This window comes from Rhinolophus sinicus, chromosome X (assembly GCF_036562045.2).
Source record: "Rhinolophus sinicus isolate RSC01 chromosome X, ASM3656204v1, whole genome shotgun sequence".
Taxonomy (NCBI): Eukaryota; Metazoa; Chordata; class Mammalia; order Chiroptera; family Rhinolophidae; genus Rhinolophus; species Rhinolophus sinicus.
The window spans coordinates 4,596,057-4,621,478 of NC_133768.1; the positions used below are offsets into that span (position 1 = coordinate 4,596,057).

At 39.9% G+C, this 25,422-nt stretch overlaps 1 protein-coding gene across 9 annotated transcripts in view; it reads left to right on the top strand.

The window, feature by feature from the left end:
- NLGN4X (neuroligin 4 X-linked) overlaps positions 1 to 25,422 on the top strand; it is a 280,633-nt gene that overhangs the window by 63,343 nt on the left and 191,868 nt on the right. The window lies entirely within an intron of this gene.

Below are 25,422 nucleotides of genomic sequence, written 5' to 3' on the forward strand. Positions count from 1 at the left end.
ACATTATCACACTCGTGTTAGCCAACTGAAAATTATGAGCAATGGTTCCCTTTGCTTTGGTGCCTGAAGAGTTGAGTGGTACTCCTTTTTGTATTGTTGTTTGTTTTGAATCTTGAAAGGAACCACTGATTATTTTAAATACACAAGCAAGGGATATTTTATAAAATCGCTGGATGCCATTGCTTAGAATCCACATGGTGAACATAAATTCGGACACTGTTTTCTCCCAGCATTCACTGCACTCGCATGGCAGGGTGTGTCATCAGATGATTGTAGCTACATTAGAAAATAACGTGTTTGCTTGGACAAAACGGCCCTTTTGTTTTTAATAAGACAACAGTCAAAAAAGTCTGCAAAATCTCTTAATGTTCAACACATTATTTTAACCCAATGCTAATAGTGTTTGGATTAGTTCCTGTCCGTGTAGATTTCAAATGAAAATATTTTACAAAGGCTAACCGGGCTCACGTTATGCTAGAAGGAAACCACATTTCTCATTTACCACTTGCATGTGCTGTGTTAGCCAAAGAAAGAAAAGCATAGCACAGCATCTTACTGCAATTAAAGAATTAATTTACAAGACTCACAGGCATTACCTACTATAGAAACTAGTGTGTCCTCTGAAACTTTTACTGCTTGGGAAATGTTTTTCAGTGACGTTTGGCTGAAAGTCTGAAATAAGTGATTACATTATTCTGTGATCTCCCAAACTGGATCGCATCTGCCCTATGGTCCTTTCCCCACGTAGATGCCAGAAGGTGGTGTTTGTAGAATGTCAGGAAACACCAGGGGTCGTGGTGACGTCAAAAAACACCCACAGAAAGAAAGGGAAGGACTGTGCTTCACTGTATTAGTAGCTTCTGGCATGTGGCCCTTGTTGTGGTGGTGACAGGACACAGCTCTCTTGTAAAGTGCGGGTCTGAACGTGATTCAAGGAGTGAAACTGACATTTGGACGCTGTGTTTCCATGATTGCACTGACCTGCCTTCAGAGCAGCAGTCGCCAAGTAGCTGCTTTGTGTATATGTGGGAAGGTGAGCAAGGGCGCCGAAACGCGATTACAGCTCGCGTTTCACAGCCGCCGGGCTTGCGATCTTTATCATAATGAACCATTCAAGTGAAAAAAGAAAGAAAGAAAGACAGAAAGGGGGGCGAAAGGACCCAAACAGGATAAATGATTAAATTGGCTTTCAGAATACATTTAACCGGGCTAGTCTCTGCCAGGTGGTGGCTTTGCAGTTAATCTCACGAACAATGAATGTGCTTCCACTAGAATGCCACCTTATAGCAGAGGTAGCACCAAATTAGACCACCCACGAAGCAAAATCAATAGTTTCCTTGATTACAGAGCCATAGATGTGCAGTTGTGTGCATTGGAACCAGAAGCAATTGGGCCATTTCATTGTGGCTCGCTATTGACCAGGAATTTGCGAATATAAGATCGCGAAAAGTGCTACCTAATGGGAAGACAGGCTAAATTTAACAATTAACCCAATGACACTAGTTTTCTCCTTTAGGTATTTTTTGTTTTGTTTTTTCAGGGCACTTTTGCATATATCATGTCACATGATCTTGACAAGGCAATCAGGCATCTAATAGGGGCTGAAAAGGTAGAATTGATCTCCCTACAAATATGTAAAAACTGGAATTTTGCTGCTGAGTGTTTTGAGCTCCGTGCCCGCATGTTTGCACCAACAACAAATCGCAGCCTATTGGGTCAGGAGTTTTGTCGTTCTATTAAGAAAAATTTGCATCGATTTGAGAATCATTGTGGACGTGTAGGTAATTTTTTAGTGGTTATGCACTAAACGATAAACCCTACCTCTGCATTAACACAGGGAAATTATGGTGCCATGCTGATTCCTCCAGTGGTCTTCTCTTAGGGCATACCCTAATTCCTAATCAGCACACTTAATTAACAGTACACAGCAAGACTGGACATTTGAAATTTAAAATGTCACCACCACACTCCATGTTTTTAGGTTTCTCTTTCTGCATGGATCCCAGGGTGTGGGTGACAACCAGGTACAACTTGTTCTGAGTACTTACTCTGGAGCAGTCATGTGTTAGGTGTTTGGGTTGTGACAGAGACACGAATTCCTCATTTTGAGAGACAGACACTATTGTAGACCCAATAGTGACCGCCCAGTGACATGCCAGTCCTCGTCCCTGGCTCCCGTGACTGTTATTTTACATGGCAAGGTGGAATTAAGACTGCTGATGGAATTGCATTTGCTGATCAGTTGACCTTAAAATACGGGGACTACATGCTAGATTTTCTGGGTGGGCCCTGTACCAATAATAAAGACCCATAGTTGAGAAAGACACAAGCAAAAGAGGAGAGTAGAGTCAGAGGGAAGACATGTAATGAAGACACAGCTGGTCGTTGCTGGCTTTGAGGATGAGAAGGAGCCAGGAGTCAAGGAACCTGGCAGCCTCTAGAAGCTGCAAAAGACAAGGAAATGTCATCCCTGCTGACACCTTGATTTTGGCCCAGTGGAAGGCTCGCCCTCAGAACCAGGATAATACATGTGTGCTGCTTGCAGCCACGTTTGTGCTGGTGTGTTACAGCAGCAGCCGGAAACTCATACCGACTTTCGCCACCCTTTCTTTATTACTTAAAATCCAGAGTACAGTGTATACCCCAGTTGTGAACAAAGTAACTGCTGAACTGTTACTTGGACCACGCTGAACCCTGCTCCGTTCTGAAATTCTAATTCATCTGCTTCCTTCCCATCTCAAGAATTACTGGCAGGAAACACTCTTCTTAACGCTGGTTACCATTTCCCACTTTCCCTCATGCGTATCAAGGAGGGGAAAAAAAAGAATAAGAAAACAGCTCTAATTTGGAAGGGCAGGCTTTTGGCAGATTTGAGGCTTCCACTTTAAAGAGTAGATACTCAGCCTTTTTTTTTTTTTTTTTTCACCGTCTAAATATAGCCTCATGGCAAATCCTACTAAATGTCATGTTCAAAAAGATACACTGGTTTCACACAGGGAAGAAATAAAGGGGCATTTCCACTCTCCCATGCATCTAAAATGGATTTCCAGAGTAGAAGTCATTCAACGGCAGACATAGAGCAAAACAGCCAAATTGTCTGCTCTCCCCATCTCTTTCCACAAAGTCTGAGTCATGATGGCAGCTGTACCTCTAAATGTCTCGTCCTACTTATTCCCCGGTAAGCAAAATCTTTTGGGCTCCCTGCTCCTTCTCTCTAGACCTCAAGGTCTGATGTATTCTGGGCAAACTGATTCTCTACCTTTTCTTTTTTCTTTTTTAAAAATTCTTGAATTTATTTCTGGAGAGAATGTCAGTTAGTTCTCACCGCCCTCCCCAGTTTTACTGAGATATAATTGATGGACGTCACAGTGTAAGTTGAAGGTATCCAGCATAATGGTTTGACTTACAGGTATTGCAAAATGATTACCGCAGTAAGTCTAGATAGCACCTATCATTTCATATAGATCTAATAAAAAGAGAAAGAAAAAAAAAATTATTCCTTCTGATGAGAACTCAGAATTTACTCTGTGAACAACTTTCCTGTATAGCGGCGTTAGCTATTTCCGTCATGTTGGACATTATATCTCCAGGACTTAGTTATCCTACACCTGGAAGCTTGTACTCTGCCCACCCTTATCTAATTCCCTCACCCCCTATACCCCAGCTCTGCTCTGGTAACCACAAATCTGATTTTTTTTTTCCCTATGAAATTTTTTTTTTTTTGGTGATTGGTTTTTATTAGATTCCACATATAAGTGAGATCATATGGCATTTGTCTTTTTCTGTCTAACTTATCTCACTGAACATAATGACCTCTAGGTCCATCCATGTTGTTACGAATGTCAGGATATGTTTACTTTTATGCGACATTCCATTCTGTGTGTGTGCATGTGTGTATGCCACACCTTCCTTACCCATCCATCTATCCATGGACACTCAGGTGGTTTCCAGGTCTTGGCTGTTGTGTATAATTCTGCAGTGAGTGTAGGGGTGCAGATACCTTTGCTCTTTTTGGTGTATAGTTGGCTCAGTCCTCCAGTTCAGCTTAGAGAATTGGTCAAGAAGTCGCCAGCCTGTGTTCACATGACCGCTTGCCCCCTTCCCAGCTGGGTGAGTCTGGGCAAGTTATTGGGCCCAGGGTCCTTGTGTGTGAAATGGCGGTGCAATGGGAGGGTTAAGGCATTTGTCCATATGAAGTATCTAGGCTAGTCCTGCACATCTAACCACTCTGTCATCTGGTGTTAGTGGAACATAATTAGTAGCAGAACAGAGAACCAGAACATGTCAGCTGCCTTTCAGATGCATATTGTGTCTAATCTGTCTCTTAATATGGTACATAATAAATGCGTATTGTCTATGACATAATTACTTAGTGCAGTAGTGGAGGGGTCAGCTTAAGAAGTGGGAGCAAAGGACCCTCGTTTCAGACAGTTCCGAGTATGGCTTTAACAAAAGGGAAATTACAGAGAGTATCATTTTTCAGAGGAGCAGAGAACTTTTCTGTTCTGCTTTATTCCTGAGCTTTGTCTTTTTCAGCCTGAGCTGTCAAATGGATTTGTAGCATCACATGTGACTTACGGAAATTAATCATCAAAAAGCAATAAAATGTGTTTCTTGGAAGAATGCCTTAGAACATCCAAAAATTGATACTACTTTTTTTTTTCATGTGAACTAAAGGAGAAATTAATTTCCTCTCTCTTCTCGTCAAGTCACAAATGTATGCAGATGGTGGCAAAAACTAGATGAAAAGCTGGAACTTAAGACCTAAGTTTGTACAAGGAGACAGATGTTTTTTTTAACCACCAATATCAGGAGGGAATGATTTCAAAATAATTAAATGATTCCTGTTTTTGTCTATCAGTTGGATGCTTGATTCCTGTCTTCATCTGTCAGTTGATTAAGTAAAGATCTTCCTGACCAGGACTAATTGAAAATAAATTAGTATTTGGTGAACACGGGTAAACTAGAATGGATTGCTGGTAACCTGCCTCCCAGGTTAAAAGATTTCACCAGTTTGGACATAGAAAATAAATTTATTGAGGATTGAGGAATTATATACTCATATGTTTAGAATGCTACTGTTGGGTTAGTAGGAATTCCACCTATTTGGATAATTTAGCAAAACCTGTTCTAAAGAAGAGAATTTTTCCTGACATCTCTCATGTTCTAGTACATGAATTTTAACTCAGTTCCATTTGCAATTTAGACTTTTATTTTCCACAGTTAGAACAAATCCCAAACTAGAACATATTAAAAACCCAATGTGCTGTATAGTGCAGATCATAAGCAATATTATAAAATACTGTTCAAGATAGAAATTTCAGGTGTAACTAGTCTGCTAGAATATTTGTCCATTTCCAACAATTTGGTCGTTATTTACTTCTGCAGAGTCTTGCCACCAGGACATGTCATATCTTTCTTTGTTGCCAAATGACACTGTTACTTTGGACGCTTGTCATTTATTTTCCATATTGTCATGGCCAAGCCGTTCAGCCTTTTTAATGTTTAGTGACCTTGGCAATTAATAATCACAGTAGCTTTATACCTCCTCTGAATATTTTTTTGAATTGTAGTGATTGTAAACTACGAGATAAGAAGTAACTTACAATAGAAAAGATCAGTGTGTCCTTATATACCTTTATTTTTTGGTAATTAAACATTCATCTCATTACAGTGTCTTGTATTGGGAGATTCAGTTTGTGGGGTGCGATGGTTGGGATTAGATCCTATTCGTCCTACTGTGTTTGGCCCTGCTAAACCTGGCTGTTTTCATAAAGAATTACTTTCACATTCTCTTCTTTATGGTCAAGAATTCATTTCCTTGGTGAAATAACTTCCAAACTGAAATGATGGTGAATGGACGCTGCGCTGTCCATAGCTTTAGATGTAAGGACTATCTATGGAGGGGTTGTGAGATGCAAAGCCCCTCGCATGAATCAGTCAGTGGCCACGCGTGAATCAGTCAGACCTGCAAATCGCACGGTGGCCTTCCAGGCAAGAAAAGCAGAGGGAAACTCTCAGAAAGATGATGTGCTTGTGTTAACCCCTTGTTAAGATACAATGAAGACGAAATTACAGAGCCTCTCGCTTACCATTTCAATCGAACGTGCTCCATTTCAGTTCAGACAAGTATGTCTCCCCAAATTGGACGCAGATTAAACAAACAAAAAAATGAGAAACATTGCTTTTTCACATTTCTCATGGCTGATTAATTTGGGTGGTTCAGGTGGGTATTGGTGTATGGGTTTTGTGTGTGTGTGTGTGTGTGTAGGGTGTTTGAGAAACGCACACGAGAGAAACATTCACAATTCAGTTAAAATCAGATGTGTTCTGATATTCTGGGAAAACTACCCTGAGCATGGGGAGCTTCCTAATTCCCAAGCAATGTTTTCAGATTTCCTGAAATCTTCCTTAGTCAAGACACTCTCCTGTGTTTTGTGAACGGGCTGGTGTGTCCAATACGCAAGGGTGCTCCGGGCAGAGTGTATTCCCATCTGAAAGGCAGGAATGCTTGAGGTGTGATTTGGCTCAAGCAAAGTAAGTCTTCAACAAGACATGACAACTGTGTGTTCATAAACACTCCTCTTGTTCCTTAAATTTGATGTTTTGAGCTACCTTCCGCTCTGTTTGTGACACAATCATTCCATCAAAAAAGGAATATCCAATTTCACCGAACATCCCATCTACCTGCTATCCATCTTTGGCCCCAACTCAAGCCAGTTAATCTATTGATCTCTGGCTCCCAGCTCCGATTCTTGCGTATTTTCTCCGCTTTTCCGTTCCTTACTCTCGTTAGAGACATTTCAGTTGATGCATTTAAAAATTGTTGATCAACAAATCACTATTTGTGATGTGTAAGGCACTGGGTGGGTTGAAGTGGTGATTAAAACAGAGGAAAGCTCTTTGCTGAGACAGTCGAAGAGTCCCCATGAACCTAAGGTTTCCGAAGGGGGTGGGTGGGCACACATAATTCAGGGAGTGCTTAAAGGTTTTAGAGAAAAGGGGAGAAGCTCAAGGTTGACGTTCTCCATTGAGGATCCCTGATGGAAAACTTTCCTACAATCTTGAGAGGAGTTTACGAGGCATATAAGCATCTGTTGTCAATGAGGAAGTGATTTCTCAGGTCCCTAAAACTGAGCTCCATACTTACCCCTTGGCTAGATGGACTGAGACATAAAAAGTGCAAAATAGGGGAAGAGGGAGAGATAACACCATGACAGAAGTGTAGGAAGGTGCATTGATGGTGTAATTTAACATGCAAAGTACCCACTTGGGCATTTTTTGCATTGTTACGTTTTTGACATGGGAGGATTCATAAATGGAACTCCATCCAAAGGAATGCTAATGCATTTTATTTTTCTCTCAGCAGACTATCCAATAAGACTATGATCAAAGAGCTTGAGGTTCCATTCTTACCAAATTCAAATGTACGTTTTCAAGCCTGGAATTTTGAAAACATCATTCATTAAATTCTGTCTGGATCCCCACCAACTTTTTAAAATCTCTTGAAATAGTTTCATCACTCTATATATTTTGTAATGTATCCATCTAGATAACTATTATGAAATCGTTACAATATTAATTTTGCATGTTTAAATAATAGTTCAGATGTAAAAATAGAGTAAAACCTTAGAACACTGCCTTTTCCCTATGAAAATTAAAAAGTTAAAAATATATAAACTTGGGTTCGATATTTCCTTTGGAGCTTAAATCTAATAATGAGGAAATCAAATTCCATCATAACATGTTTTACCAGATCATTTGCTATACATACCTTTTAAGGAAGGGGATTTTGGTATCTTGAATATCATACCGAAAGTTTACCTGGGAGTAAGTGATGGAGTCGTTTGGACTTCAATCAAAGAATTATAAAATTCTCCATGTGGAAGGAGTTTGGGGAGTCACTTTACTCAGCCTGTTTCACCGTGCAGGATTTCCCTGTTGCAGCTCTAAGCAGACATGAAACCTCCTTCCCGGTGTTCCCCAAGTTTCAATGCAATCATTATTTTACAAGTGTACACCCTCAAGCAGACGGGAAAGCTTTTGACAGTAGGGGCATCAGGCAACTTCATGAATGAATCATCTACTTGCGCGCATGGAACAAGTGAGTGACTGATAGTGCCTGGATGTGAGCCTTTTTTGCAACTGGTCCATAAGAGACCTTTGCTACTTTGTAAGGGAGGTCATTTCATTGTTGGAAAGGGTTGGTGATCTCTGTGTGTGAAGTCTGTACCAATAGAGCTGGAAAATTTTGAGTGTTTCCGTCTTCTCCCACTCTATTGCTTTGGAGATCTTTGAAGACGAGATATGTTCCTGCCACAGTCTTGTCCCTGCTTTCTCTGTAGGCTCAATTTCCTCTTGCAAATGACTCCCAGCCCCTCAACTACTCCTTTCTAGCCCTTGGTGAGTAGGTTATCAGTTGATTATCTTATTCTTTTGTTTGTTTGTTAAAGTATAGTTGGTATGCAATATTATATTAGCTATATTAGTTTTAGGTGTACAATGGTAACTTGATATTTTTATCCCTTACAATGTGATTCCCCCCACTAATTATTGTAATCATCTGTCACTGTGCACAATATTACTAACTATATTCCCCTTCACCGTTTCATCCATCTCCCCACTCCTTTCCCTCTGGCAGCCCTCACTTTGTTCTTTGTATCCGTGAGTTTGCTTCTGTTTTGTTTGTTTGTTTATTCTGTTCTTTAGATTCCACATATAAGAGAGGTCATAGGGTATTTGTCTTTCTCCATCTGACTTATTTCACTTAAGGTAATATCCTTTAGGTCTATCCATGTGGTCGCAAATGGTAAGATTTCATTCTTTTTATGGCCGAGTAATATTCCGTTGTGTATATGTGACACCTCTTCTTTATCCAATCCTCTATCACTGGACACTTAGGTTGCTTCCATATCTTGGCTGTTGTGAATAATACTGCAGTGAGCATAGGGGTGCATATATCTCTTCAAATTAGTGTTCTCGTTTCATTTTCTTTAAATAAATACCAAGAGGTGGAGTTGCTGGGTCACATAATAGTTGTGTTTTTAATTTGGTGGGACCCTGCACACTGTCTTCCATAGTGGCTGCACCAGTTCATATGTGGATGTCTGGGTTCCAGCAATTATTGATGATGTGAGCCAATAGACACTGGTTCTTATAGATCACAATGTGTGTTGTGAATATACCCAGAGTTCATGTCAGGTGTTTTGGTTATTTGCCCAGTGCATTAAGCTTTTGGCTCATGTATATTGAATCTGAAGCTACGTGTTTTTATCTTTTTTTAACATACGATCATATTTTACAAGACAATTTAGAAAGTGAAAGAAAATACGATTCCTTTGCTTCTTCGGACGAACTGTCTGCATACAGCAGGACAAAGCGATGTAGCACTGGGGCTCAGATTTCCCCGCACGATGTTGACGGCACACAATTACCCGCTGCAGCCAAGCCAGTCTGTTTGCTGTGTGTTTGCCTGAAATCCGAAGCCCCTGAGGTATTCCATGGGAAGGCAGCACAAAATTGCCATAGGATGAATGGCCAACAGACTGCGTAATTGGTTTGTAGTTTTGGGAAAGCAATGGGTTGGCTGTTTTCACATGCAGCCGACTATCATTTGACTGAATGGCGATGCAGTCGTTTCCAAGAAATTGATTAAAGTTCACAGGTTGGAAAAGAGTCGAGCTCATCATCTCAGAAGGCTTTGTCTAGACTGAGGGAAAAATGAGCTACCTCTAGCATTTCCTCGTTTGCTGTTATTATTACTGTTATTATCATCATTTAAATTAGATTAGCTATGAGGAGGTACCGTGAGGTCCCAGCCTGAGAGGAATTTGGGGGTCTATGAAATTTGAAATTGTGATTCTAAGACTGCAGAATATCAGCTGGAATCTCTTGAAAAGTTTTATAGACCACGGTATGGTAATCATTCTATCAACCTTTCCCTTGTCATGGGTTTTGAGTTGATGTGTGTTATGGAGAAGGCATTTTTGCAGATGTAATCAAGGTAAGATGAGGTCATATTATATTAGCAAGGACCCTAAATCCACTCTGCCTGGTGTCCTCATAAGGGGAGACACAGACATGAAGACACACAGAGGCACGCAGGTAGGATACCATGTGAAGACGGAGGCGGACACTCAAGTGATGCATCTACAAACCAAAGAATGGCAAGGGATGCTGGAAACCACCAGAAAGGAATGACTGAAAGAGGGACATGGCACCACAGGCTCTCCCTCAGAGCCCACAGAAGGAACTCACCCTGCTGACTCGTTCATGTCAGACTCCTGTCCTACAGGACTGGGGGACAATTAATTCCTGTTGTTGGAAGCCACCCAGTTTGTGCCAATACGAAGTGGAGGATGTGTATAATGTCTGCACATCATGGTTAGGCCAGAAGAAGCCAGAATGGTATTACCTGCATCCCTCATTCCTAAAATCCTCTGTTGGTACCCACGGCTGTCTCACTGGGGAAGCCTTCCTGACCCTCATGGCATTTCCTGGCCATCTTGTACCCCTCTGCTCATGAGAGAAGGTGGTGTTGGCCTCCTGTCTCCAAAGCCAGGGGTTTTCCAACTGAAAGACTCCTCGCAGTCATGAGCTACAAATCAATTCAACATTCTTCTAATGAACTTTTTCCCTGAAAAGGAAATGATTCAACGCCTGCACCTTTCACTTTTTTCCCTCCTTTAAGAATCAACCTTAGGCCTCACTATTCCCTTTGAGACATCTGAATCCCTATCTGGCAGGTCTTAAGGATCCACGACATCTTTCCCTGGTAAGTCCCAGGCACGCCGCCCACCCCCCCGCCACCCCGCTTTGTGTGGGCATGTGTGGTGGCCTGATTCCACATGGCCTTCCATTTTCCCTGCTTCCTGGTGTTCACATTATTGAACAACCCATCCACTTGCCTGTGGGCCGGGCATAAGACTTGCTTCCACCCAATAGAATACGATGGAGGTGATGGGCCATTACTTCTGTGCTTACATTGTGTCAGGCTGTGTCTTACACTTTCTGTTGCCTTTTGGTTCTCATGCTTTGATGGGACACATGCTGCCATGTTGAAAACGTCACTGTGGCAAGAAACTGAGGGTTGCACTTGTCCAGCAGCCATCAAACAATGAAAACATTCAATCCAACAGGCCACAAGGAATTGAATCTGCCAACAACCATGTGAGTTTGGAAGGTGACCCTATGTGGTCACTCAGATTTCAGATGAGACCCCAGCTCTGGCCAACACCATCAGGGAAGCCTATTAAGAGACCCTGATACAGAACCCAGTAAGTTGTGCCTGGATTCCTGATACACAAAAACTGCGATAAAATAAATATATTGTTTTAAGCCAGTAGGTTCGTTGGTCATTTGTTATACAGCATTCAATAACTAACGCAACATGATATGTAAAATGAATGGATTTCAAAAGGTGGCCGAATTATAACTCAGGTTCCACTTCTATATCATGTCTCTGGTTGGAGGGATATAAATTTTGAAACTTATTGAGCTGTTTTTGTTTAGGAATGATTTGATGGCAACTGAAAGTAATTCAAGTTAAATTCACTTAGGGGATTAAAAAAAGAGATTCATTGACTCACTGTTCTGAGAATTCTTGCAGGAGATGTAGCTGCAGAAATCATACTCTCAGATCTGAATCTTTGTCATGGCTAAGCTGACTCTTTTGGTCCGTCTTTCTCTTGTTGGCTTTCTTCTCAGCAGGATTGTCTCCACGTAGTGGCAAAAAGTGGTCACCAGCATTTCCATGTGATACCATCTGTGAGTTCAGAGACGCACATGGGCGTGGAAATGATGCTTCTTGGCCCAGTTTGACTCAGAGGCCAACTGTGAGCCATTTTCTGTTATCTAGGATAAAGAGATGCTTGGATTGGCATGGCCTGGGTTAAGTACACCTTTCTGGATGGGAAGAAGGAGGAATGAGTCCAATAGGAACTAGTGTAGGGTCTTATATTAGACATTGTAACCAAACCAGAAAGAATGGTGTAGGCTTCATGGACTAGATGAGCATGGGTGGCAAAACCTTACCTACAATCTTTCTTTCCTTTCACCAAAAAAGAAGAACTTGGAGATTTGAAAATGGGAAACCTTGCTTATGAGCTCTCGATGCAGTTGTTGTTTTGTAAGCATCTGAACCTCCCGGTGACATACAGTAATAAAGTGAGGGGAACATCTCGCAGTTCAGGAATTTCATACTTGGATATCCTCCAGTGAGGCAATGTGAGTCACGTTGGGTACCACACTGCAGAGAGACTTGTGGGATTGGAAGCTGCCAGCTGATGGCAGATCACAGCCAGCATGAGCTCTAACTCCAGGTGGAGAGGTTGACTGGAAATGGGTGCAGCTGTTTACGTCGGGGTGTAACCTGCTCTGCATACTATTCCTTTTATGAGTTCCAGCTATGGGGTTAAGTTTACGGAAGGGTCAGCCAATTTGCACAGTTGATCAGGGGGAGTGAAATTTAATTTGGACAAATTTCAGCCTAAGTCCTTAGTAGGGGGAAAGGCTTGGGAAGAGTTGCATTATGGGGCACTGAGCAAATGGCTGCCTGGGTGGCATTCAGTTCTCTCCCCCAGGGGATTCTGCAAGAAGCACAGAAGGTCGTACTCAGCTGCTTCCTTCTGCTCACTGGGCTTCTTTGTGAGAGTGTGAGGTGGGTGGGTTCTCAGGGTGGTGATACAGCCTGGTCTACAATCCTTGTGCAGCCCGGAAATCTAAGTAGGCACAACCACTGCGCTTATTTCATTGAGTTTCTGTGGCTTGTTTGCCAACGGTTTCTCTGTATGAGTCCCTGACGTTGGGGAGAGTGCACTTTATAAATTTATTAATTCCTTCAGTGAGTACTCAGTGAACGTGTCCTCATGGTCAGGCCACTTGGTTGAATGTGGTCCCATCCCTTCCCTTGCAGACCACACAGGAGAAGATCAACAACTCACTGGAATGAAAATTGACTGTAATTCATGCTCATATGAATGTAGCACATTGGGGAGATACGGGCACTTAGGGAAGGGACTCGTGCCTCAGAATGAGAGGGTCTGAATCCACTTAAGGAGGAATTTGAAGGGCAGTCACTGACTGAGTTGCTGGAGAGGGAGGGAAATTTCAGGTGGCTGGAATGACATATTCAAGGTTGGAGCCCCAAAGCTGATGTTACCGTGTTTCCCCGAAAATAAGACCGAGCTGGACCATCAGCTCTAACGCATCTTTTGGAGCAAAAATTAATATAAGACCCGGTCTTATCTATAAGACTGGGTATAATATAATATGATATGATATGATATGATATGATATGATATGATATGATATGATATAATATAACAAATTATATAGTATAATACCGGGTCTTATATTAATTTTTCTCCAAAAGATGCATTAGAGGTGATGGTCCAGCTAGGTCTTATTTTCGGGGAAACACAGTAGTATTGATCCTCTTAGATAAACATTGTTTAAGAGACTGAGTGGATGAATTTGAAGTCTTTGCTCGGCCAAACATCGAAAGTGCAGTCACTGTGTGCGGTCAGTTAGTTGCACGGCAACAAGCTGTCATCATCCACTGAGCTACAGAGAATATTGACAGATGTGAGCTTAGGAAAACTGAGACACCCAACAAGGACAAGTGGCCTCCCTTCCTTTGAGAGACATGTCACCGGAGTGGACCCTGTGACGCATAGGCTGAGTACATCATGCTGCTGCTTGTTTCTGCACAAAAGGTTAACGGAACACAACCACACCCATGGGTTTACCAGTTTTCTGAGGCTACTTTCATATGACAATGGCCAAGTTGAAAAACTGCACAGGAGACCCTATGGCTCACAAGGTCTAAAATATTTATCCTGCCCTTTATAGGAAAAGTTTGCTGACCCTGGTTGCATAGGAATACCTTCCTGAACTCATTTTGCAATCTTCTGTTTCACACGTAAATGTGAATGGCACAGTCCAGAGTTTCAGGTCATATAATAGTTGTTCTTCAACTAATTGGGACCTTTTTCAGACTCAGATTTCTACGCTTCATCCAGCCCCCACGGACTCATCAATTCTGGGGCTGGTCCCCAAGAATCTGCCTTAACGACCCTACAGGTGATGCTGATGAAGATATTTGATGTAATATAGTAGTCATGAACAAGATGTGTTTTTATGTAATAATAATAGTCCTATTTATAGTACTATTTATATGAATGATGTAACTTACGATAGGACTAATTATATGGATAACGATCATAGACAAGACCTTAGAAAATCGGACATGAAACACTTTTCAACTAAATATAAACAAATACTCCTTTCTGCCATTAGAAAAAATTTAAAAAAGAAAAAGTAATGAAACCCATGAAAGTACCCGTGGTCCATATACCCTAAACCAGGGTAACTTTCTGAAGTGACCTCCAAGGTCAACTAGTTGCAAAGTGCATCCATAGGCAATTAAAGGCAGAGATGTGTAGCAAGAGATTGTGAACTATAGATCCTTAAAATCAAATCAGCTTAAACAAAATCCTAACAGGGTCCAGAGGACACAACCAACCCCAAAATGAATATAAGTAATAGCAGTAGTAATAATAATAGGTAAAGATCTTGATGATAGTGATGGTGATGACGGTAGTGATGGTGGTGATAATGGTGGTGATGATGATGGTGGTGATAGTGATGGTGGTGGTGGTGATGGTGGTGATGGTGATAATGGTGATGGTGGTGATGGTGATGGTGGTGATAATGGTGATGGTGGTGATGGTGATGGTGGTGATGGTGATGGTGATGGTGATGATGGTGGTGATGGTGGTGGTGATGGTGATGATGGTGATGGTGATGATGGTGGTGGTGGTGATGAAAATAACCATGGTGATGATGGTGATGGTGATTATAATGATGGTAATAAACACAATGGTGAGAAGTGAGAATGGTGATGGTAATAAAGATAGTGTTAGTTGGTATCCATTGAGTGAGTTTTTACAGAAGGCACTTTTTACTAAAACTTGTGTAAAATTTATCAATGAATACATAAAATAGCTCTCCAGTGTGCCATGTCACAAATGTGAAACCAGAAGTGGTTCATCCTTTACCTAAATTACCCGGTTTGTAAAAGGAAAAATCAGAATTTAGATCAAAGTCTTTCTCTTTCCTATGTGATTTTCTTAAGAGTAATTAAATGCAATTTAATAAAAGGAAACACTGTTTCACCTATAATATTAACAAAGACGTTATAAAACTATACTCAGTGCTGAAGATAATGTGCACATATGACTTTTTTGGTAGGCATCTTTGTAAATTGGTGCATAGTTTTTGGAAAAGCAACATAGCACTACAAAGTCTGACAATTAAGTTCATAAACTTGTTGCAATGATATTGCTAACCTTTTTTGATATCAGAGGGATTTTTCATTATGAACCTGTACCAACTGGACAAACACTTAACCAAGTTCACTATTTGGAAGTGCTGAAAAGGCTGCATGCAAAAGTTAGATGATCTGAACTCTTCGCCAACAATTCTTGCATCACAACAATGCACCAGCTCACACGTCACTGTCTGTGAGGGAGTTTTTAGCCAGCAAACAAATAACTATATTGAACACCCTCCGGACTCATCTGACCTGGCTCCCAATGACTTCTTTCTTTACCCAAAGATCAAAGAAATATTGAAAGGAAGACTTTTTGATGACATTCAGGACATCAAAAATAATATGACGACAGCTCTGATGGCCATTCCAGAAAAAGAGTTCCAAAATGGCTTTGAAGGGTGGACTAGACACTGGCGTCGGTGCACAGCTTCCCAAGGGGAGTCCTTGGAAGGTGACTGTAGTGATATTCAGCAATGAGGTGTGTAGCACTTTTTGTAGAATGAGTTCACAAACTTGTCAGACCTCATACATGCGTAGCACTAACATTTAAAGGATACAAACAGGTTTTGCTGTAAGCAGAGTTGAGGGCAGAGAGGAGAACCAGGCTGCGTTGACTTCTTCCTTCTGGACCACAGTTTACTGCATTGGGGTCCTTTCTATATAGTGGCTCTGTCTCCAGCCAAGCAGCGTCCTTCTTTAGCCAGCACACCCAGCAAGGAGCATAGTCGGCTGATGCCTGCACTGGCCCCAGCCAATCCAGGATTTGGTAGGTGCTGAACTGGAGCCATGGAAGGAGGAAGATCTCTTAGGAGGAAGGCACAGAGGTCTCTGAGAACACCTGACCATGAAGAGGCAAAGAACCTGAGGTCTGCATTCAGAGCCTGCACCACTCCTTACTTACTTGTGACCCATTAGGAACCAGTCATACACCTGTTCCCTAGGTATCACAGGACCTCAAAGATCCTTTCAAACGTGCATAGTCCACGGCTCGATCAGTAATGCTGTCTTTAGGTTCTAAATTATCAGGTTATTAAATAATATATGTCGTAAGTGCACCTGCGAGCATAGCGTTTGGAGTTAACCCTGGGCTGGTGTGTTGAGCACAGAGTTGCTGTGAGGATAATTAGACGCATAGGAGGCACTACTGTTTCACGTTTTAAAGATCTACTACACATTCTTCGTACCTGGGTCCGCATGGGCAGTGCATGGCATTTAGTTGTAAAAATATGTGCTTCTCATTTTATCCACAGCCTTCTGCAAGGGGGGAAGGGGCTAGGTAACTAACAGGACAATATCTCAACCTGCAATATGAGCGTAACCTTGTTCGGATCTTTCCAGAACAAAGTTTTGTCAGCCATTTTTGCGAGCATTCGAAATGTAACTTTATGGCAGAAAATGGACAACAACAAGAAATCCTAAATGAGCAAAGTATATACAGTGGGTGACAAAAAAAGAATGTGTACACATTTTAAGAAATGAGAACTGTATTAAAATTGTATTAATAAAACTCAATATATACGGACAACAAAAGATGAATACAAGTCTCATTTGACTTCTCCAATGGCAAGAGGTGCTCAAAGTGCTTCCCATCAGTGTCCAGACACTTCTGATGATGGCGAATTACTGCTTGAGCCACGTTGACCAAAGTGTCCACTCGTATATGTTTTTTTGGCACCCCTACCTAGTATTTAGGTCTAACATTTTTAATAAGTCCAAATCCCTATGTATTGGATACGTGCATACTCTCTTAAAATGTTAGTGAGAACAAAGTGTTTCTAATGTGTTGTTCAGTCACTGTCTCACTTTCAGCGCTGTTGACATTTGCCTGAGGTGAGTGGATGTCCCAGGTAGTATAGGACATTTGTCAGTCTCCCTGGTCTCCACCTACTGAAGTGTTCGGGGAACCCTAAGGGTGTGGAACAATGGGAACCAAGTTGCACGTAGCTCTCCAGTAGGACAGTGAAGGGGACATGGGTCCAGCATGACCACTTACTAAAGTGTGAGGCACTGCAGTGGCCAATTTGCATGTATTATCTCATTTCTTCTGTTTGGGAATGAGCTCGTTGACAGCTGGAGTCCCATGAAGGCCCAGTTTTAAGCAGCAAAACGACAAGCTGTGATTTGCATTTGGAGATTAATTGCGTATACTGTCTGTTATTTGTAAACTTCCTCCGCTCGGCCTGAGTCGACATCTAGAGAGTGTAATTTGATTTATTCTGCAGAGAGGTGATGATATGCCCTTACATTATCTTGGCCCGCTGCCTGAATTTCTAACCAGCAAAGATGTTATTTGTTTAGGCTATGACATCTCATTGCCAAGAGCCATCAAAGAAGTGAGAATGGAGTAGATGATTGAACAAATTGACCAAAGGGGTGAGTTTATCAGATGGCTAGCTTGCCGAGCTAGTTTATCAAAAAGTGGAGCATTTAAAGGAGGGACAGTAGCATGTGCAAGGAAAATGGGAGACCTTCATCACAAGTAATTGTATGTTTTTTTAATTTTGGGATGGACAAGTTTGTTGGTAAATCGAGTGGGCGGTTGGTTCTGCTTCCGAAGGTAGGTGGCAGGCAAAAACGACTGATACTGTCTGAAGTTGTGCTGTGTAGCAGAATTAGAAGGGTGTGTCCTTAGATGCATTTAAAAAGAAAACACCTATCTTTCATCCTTCGTCGAAAAAAGAATCTGTTTAGTATCGCATGAAATAATAAAGCAGAATTTAGCTGTTGCCATTACGAAATGACGGTCGGTTCCTGGTGTTCTAGCAGGCCCTGATTCCAGCTAGAAGAAAACATCAGGAAGAAATTGTTTGGTCCTTTTGTATCCAGTTGGCACAAAAATGTCCACATAGCAGAATACTGTAAGGAAAAACAAAAACAAAAAAAAAAAAACAGGAAAAGAGAACCTTCTACCACGATTCACAGAATTAGTCTGCAGCCATTAACATGGGATTCACGATACATTTTATATGTTCTTGATTAGATTGAAGAACCAAAGAATCAGGCCTAATTGACGAAAAGAGGCTGTAATTTTGTGCTTTTAACACAATGGCCTCTGGCCAAATGAAGACAAAAGAAAGAGCATTAGATTTGTTACTTTAAATTTGTTTTTCCCATCCTGCTCGAAAAATAGAGATGATTTACAGTTTTAATATATTTTTCATGCACAACTAACATCACGGTTGCCAGATTTTCACAAGAGCCAGGAAAATGGTGCCGTAATGATTTATCAGAAGGGTGTGAAACAGAATTAATGCTACCAGCAGCAGAGTTTATTGGGAAAAAAGTAAAGCACAAAATCTTAATAATGAAAAGAAAGCTTGGTGTCAAAAGACGGTTAGCTTTAGGCAAGCTTTGGGCCTAAGTGGATGCCTTTTTTTTTGTTAACCACCAAAACAAAAATATTATATTCCTGCTGGGGACTTTTTTCTATGTCACATTTCTTGTGGCATTTCAATAGAGTAACATATACTAACATTATTATAAGGATGGGTTGAGGGAAAATCCAAGACTGACATTTTTAGGAAGAAATGGGGCATAAGGGATTCTTTAAACATTAGGTATCTTTTTCTTTTTTTTTTTCAAAATTGGTATAGGAATTCAAAACCACGCATTCGATAGCAAATTGTTTGTTTGTTTGTGTGTTTTAACATTTCACTATCAACAAAGTGTCAGGCTTGCCCGTTTGTACATGATACATTAGTTTTTGGTTTTGTACTTGATTTTTTTTTTTTTTTTTGAACATCTTTCATTGACTCTTGGAAGGTTAATATACATGGTTGCCAGAGGTGCTCACCTGTCTTAGATGTCTTCACTTCTCACCTCCCACCTGCCGTTGTCGGAGACCCTTGCAGAGCTTCCTTTCAGGCCCAGAGATGATACTCTTACACATGCTAGCCCCTGTCTCTTAGTGGAAAAAGAGAAACGTTGCAAAGTCTAAGGAGAAGCTAAAGAACTTGCTCAAAAGCAGCCAAATATCTGTGAATTGAATGTTTGGGTGGAAAGACTAACATTGGGGCTCTTCGGTTCAGCAAAGCTTGTTTTCTAAATGCTTCTGCCTCAGTGGCATCTCCTGTCTGTCTTGTAGGTTATGTGTCCTTGGCTTTGACCTACACCCTCTCTGGTTTCACTAAGTGACACAAGGAGTCCTCTACAGACAGGCAAGGGGTTGTATGCATCTGATGAGTCTTCCAAACCTCTGATGACACGGACATTCAAAGTCTAGCTGACGATAATGTTCTGTGAAATTCACATGAGTGTCAGCATATGTATTAGACCAGTGCTTTGTTTTTCGCTTTGGAAGGAAGGCTTCTGCTTTCTCTGTAGTGGTTACAGAATCATTCCCTCTTTCGTCTCGGGATATCACTGTTATGTAAAACCCCATTACCCTGTGGCTGGGGTGAAATACCCACTCAAGCATTGGTGGAGGGTTGCAATGGGCCATAATCTTTCCGGGACACACCATGGCAACAGGTGACAAATGTCTCATACATGCCGGGAATATGTTGTACTTCAGAGGCTTTTATCCTTAGGAGGTAATTGGACACGTGCAGAAGGATACACTAGAGGGATTTTTATTATCAACCGCTTAGAGTAGCAAAAACAAAAACAAAAACAAAACGAAAAATGGATGCACCAGTTTTCAGCAATCTAGAATTTGTTACATATTTAGAGATATAATAGAAGCGTGGAATGCCAGCCATTAAAACTGCATTTTAGGCTAATATGTAGTGATTGGGGGAAATCGGCAATGTATGTGAGTACATAAAAACCTCTTAATCCTATTATTTTTCCATCGGACTTGCAGTCTTTCTCTTGCAAGTTCCCTCGTATAATCTACCCTAGGAGCTTGCCAGAACGGCGTATGTGTATATCCTTCAGGCCACACGAGGCTTCCCAGGACCCTATAGCTGTGTTCTCTTCGCCCACCTAAGACACACGGCGTGCTAGGCACACATGTCAGTGTGTTTTGGTTGAAACAGTCAACTGTCTTTCGATTTACACATGGCACATATCATCTCCCATCTGTTCCCCCATCACTTTCTTTGGCCCTTTGTTGAAATGAAAATCAGTAGTTTCTGATTTAGCAAAGATCCCTCAACACTTTTTTTCTCCCTTATGTCTCTTTCTCGATTAGGACCTCGTGAAGAAATCCTGGTGCTCTCGAGGATTACAAAAACCTTCTCTTGCGTGTTTGTCTATGCGTGTTAGAGGTCAGACATGCATTTTGAATCAACACAGTCCATTTTTACATATGGCAAGAGGGTAGGCACCCAATGTTATTTTTCTCTGAAGAGTAAAGCAGTGTTTTCAAAACATGTGTGAACACCACATCTCTTCCCGACGATTTTTGCTGTCAGCCTGGGTTTGAATAGGGAAAGACGCCATGCACAGGAGTGTATTAAAACACGGAAGCAGGGACTAGGATACTGCCATTCCCCTGGGGGAGTCCTATTAGGTAGTGCTCACTGAAGTGATGGGTGCCCTCTGAGGTTGTCCTGGGAGGAAGGCTGAGCTCGTACATACAGGCTGGTCTCTCCTTTGCCCTCCAGACGGCCTGCTAGTATCTCCCTTGCTGGAAACCCGGGGCAAACTGGAGGCAAGAGTGAGTGCCTGTGGGATTCGGGGCTGGAGAGTAAGTCTGAAAGGGGCCTGCTGAAAAGTCATCCAGTGAACTTTTAACATATTGTGTGTGTGTGTGTGTGTGTGTGTGTGTTAACATTATGTGTGTATGTATTTATATATAGGTACATATATTTTATGTGTGTGTGTATTTTAATATATATGTGCATATATTTGTGTGTGTGTAGTTATATATATAGCAATATATATAGCAATCATTTATCAGTCTGTTGCTGAAGTTGGGCAAAAAGAGTGCATCAACTAAAACAAATTCATCTGTGCTTTTCTTCATCTTTCTCTTTGCTCTTGGTAGATATTTATTCTTCCCTCTGTCCAATTTAGAATCAATGTGTCAAACTCTGCAAAGTTCTGCCGTCTTTGCTGGGAGCTGTAGCGAGTCGCAAGACGAATTTAGGAAGAACAGATACCTTTCCAAATTCATGTTGTCTTACTCATAAATGGGCATAGTTCCGCACATACTGAGATCTAGTTTTAGCTTTGTTAAAGTTACGTGTTAATTTCTTTCTCTGTAAATAGTGTCTTGTTTTCGATATCTTTTATACTCGTGGTATAATACACTGTCCTGATTTTTGGTACATTGATTACACATTCACTGATCTTTTTGGATTGTCAGTTATTTGTAGTAGCTCATCTATTAAGTTGCATGGATTACCTAAGAACGATCACATCGTTTACAACGAATGACCATTTTCTCTCTGCCCTTTGAGTATTTCTGCCTTTCGTTGCGTTTATTTCTTGTCATACATTGACCCAAGGTAGCCAGTACTGTATCGAGCTCTGTTACTGCAAACTGTCATTTGTGTTCCTGTTTTTATAGGAAATGAGTAGTCGAACACTCTTTATAAATGTGTCATTGGCTAGAGAGTTTGGGCAAATGACCATTATTAGATAAAATAAATTACTGTCAATTTCTAGTTTTCTAGTAGAAGTTTTAAAATCTTTATAAACCACAAATAGGCATTGAATATGATCAAAATAATATTTTGGCATCTCTATGGCTGGTCACAAGACTTTTTTTTTTAAGATTTTTTTTTTTTTTGATCTGGTTTAATAACATAATCATGTGTTTTTTTCTATTAGTGCATTTTGGAAACAACCCATCTTGAGCATAATGTGAACCTTCAAAAAATTGCCAGTAACTCTGTTGGGTTTGGTTTATTAGTATTTCACTTAGGATGTCAACATCTGCATCCATGAGTGGATTTGATTTACAACATGATTTGAATTTGAATTTGATTCGATTTCTAAATTTGGTGTTCTGATCTTGTACAGTCCTTATTGGCTTTTGCTATCCAAGTTGAACTTCATCGTACAAAAATATTTCAGCTGCTTCCTTTCATTTTGTGTTTTCTGAACAAAATATCAATAAAAAGGATTACTAGAAATTGCCTGAAAATTATCTTCGCTGGTAAGTTTTTATGTGGGAGATGCTGTATCGCTCTTTCATATTATCGATAATCTATTTGTGTTCAGCTATTAGTATTCCCCAAGTATGTATTTATTCAAATATAGGATTTTTTAAAAATGCCATTAAAATCTTAGTTTATATTTTTATTTTATGTGGGATTATTTACAGTGATTTTTCTCTCTTCTCATTTATTTTCGTTATTTCTTGATTTTGCTTGATCAGTCTTGGCAGAAGTTTGTTTATATTATTAGGCTTTTTAATAAACTAGCTTTCATTTTCGTAATTAGCCTGACTGTGGTTTTTGTTTTGTTTTTCCCTATTTCACAGACTTCTACTCTTATATCTTACTTTCTGATGTGCTTGGACTTACTCTGTTTCTATTATTCTGGCTTTTGATTTGCCTCCATGGCTCATTTATTTCCAATCTTTGTTGTATCTTGTAAATGCATTTGAAGTTTTAATTATCCCTGTACATACTGCTTCAGACCTGGCAGATTTTCACGCATGATACCTGAATTATCAGTGCAATCCAAGTGTTTTGTGTGTTTTTTCTTTAGCATGTGTGCACACATATATGCACACACAAGCACACATATATGCACGGATATGGAGTGTTCTAACATTTTTAGGGCATGTTTTTAACTATCGATTTCTAATCCTGTTGAGTTGTGGTCACAGGATATATTGCTGCTGCTTCAAAGTACCGCTGTGTGTGCATGAAAGCTACACACACACACACACACACACACACACACACACACACACATCACCAGTATGTGTGTGTGTCCATTTTGGGGCCATAGATTTCCATATATGTCTATCAGATCACACTTACTAGATTACTCAAATATTCTGTATCTTGACTACCTTTAGTCTTATCTCCTGCATCTGTCAGTTGCAAGAAACTGATATTTTAATGTCTTTTAATATTTTTCTTACATTTTATCTTAACATCTTACAAATATTCATATTTATATATCTTATAATATAAATATTATAAACATGTAATTTACATATTATGTGAACTATATGAAATATGTACAAGTATATAATATATACAAACATGTATATTGTCTATAAATATATAAGCATTTATAAATAATAGAGAATTATTTAAAATAAATGATACATACATTGATGTTTAACAATATATATAATATATACTTCATGTACATATATCCGGCAGTGTCAAAACAAAAAGTATACACATTTTAAGAGATGTTATCTATGTATTACTTTTTGAAGTTGAATTGAATTGTGGTAGCAATGTGCTGTGTGATGTTTGTTGAAAAGATGTTTTCGGGAATGATTGATTTTACTTCGAACAAGTATACAATTTTAATACAGGTTTTTCCGTTCTTAAACTGTGTATACTTTTTTTGGGCATCTTCTATATAACATATATTACGTTCTGTTTACATACTTTGAGACTTTGTACTAACGACTTACATAAATAGGTCAGTTACACCTTTTTAATCTTCTGTTCCTCTCCTAGTATTTAATATCCAACGGGGTCACTTATGTATTTTTTTGTCTGATATTAACATTGCATCCGGATGTTTCTTTCAGTCATATTTATTTTTATAGTTTATGTTTTCACTCTCTTCATTTGCAAGCTTATGTAGCCTTTGGTTTTAAATACACCTGTTGTTAACCATGTGTTAATAAGCTATTTGTAATCCTGTTTTATCAGTTTATCCTACTTCCATGTTTGCAAATACCATTAGGATAGAGCTCACTTATATATTTTATTTTTGTATTTTCTGTTTATTTTTTATTTTATTTTATTATTTTATTTTATTTTTATTTTCTGTGTATTTTTGTATTTTCTGTTTTTGTATTTTCTGGTTGCTGAGTTTTTATGTATTTTCATTGCGTTTCCTTCCACTGTGTACCTTTAGTTCTGGTGCTATCTTCATTGTTACTCTATTCTTTCTTTTCCCTTATCGGCTGGATAAATCAAACTTTCCACTACTTGTTTAAAGTTATATTCTCCAACTATATTTTCATGTGAGATCCATATCTGTTCTTATTTTTACCCACCTATCAAATTTACCAACTTCCATAATTTTTGCCAGAACAAGATATGAATTAGCTCATGCTTCACCTCTTTTTATCTCTTTCCCCTTAAACATGCCCCACTGCTCTGTGTTCTAAGGCAATTTAGTCTCTAGATTACGTTTTTTGTTTCTTTTTAAACTGTTGTTTTTATGCTGACCATTATTATATTGTATTGGTCTGGATTCGTTTCTCTGTTTGCGGAAATAAGTCAGTCCAAGAATTTTCCAAAGAGGGTTTAATGTGGTAAATTTTGCAAGACTTCTTATACCTGAAAATATCCTTGGTTTTTCTTCTCATTTAAAAGATAGTTTCACTGGATATAAAATTCTAGGCTTGCTTCCTGTCCCTTCACCTTGAAAGGAATGTGCCGTTTGTATCCTATGTTGCTTTTTCTATCCTGTGTTTCTGTGAAAAAGCCTGACTCTCCCTCCTTAGCTCACTATCTGCTTTTTTTTTTTTTTTTTTAAATCTCTGGAAGAGTTAGATACATTTCCTGTGTACTTAGTGTCCTTAAAGATCGTGATAATTCATCCAGAAGGTGTTTTTCGTTTGTTTGGGGTTTTTTTCTGCTTGTTTATTTTTGAAAATAAGCCTGTTCTTTAATTTGTGACTGCTTTCCATCCTCACACTTACACTTTCTTTACTCCTTGGAAATGCTCATCCGTTATTTCTACTAAAGTTTCTCTCAGACTTTGAATCTTGGTTGCTGTCTCTTTATGAATCTCTTCGTAGATGAAGTGTGACACTTCCGTTTATGTCTTCTGTATTTTGGCAATTAGGGAAATTTTTCCCATATCTCTCTACCAGATACCTTTCAGGAAAAATAACTCTACCTGTTGGTCCCCGAGTACATTCTTTGGCGGAACTCTTCCATGTCAGTCCATTCTTTGAGCCCTTCCATTCAGTAATTTAATTTTCGTCCCCCGTGTCTCTGTTGACCCTTTTGTACTCCTTTGTTTCTGCCTCCTATTGTGACGTT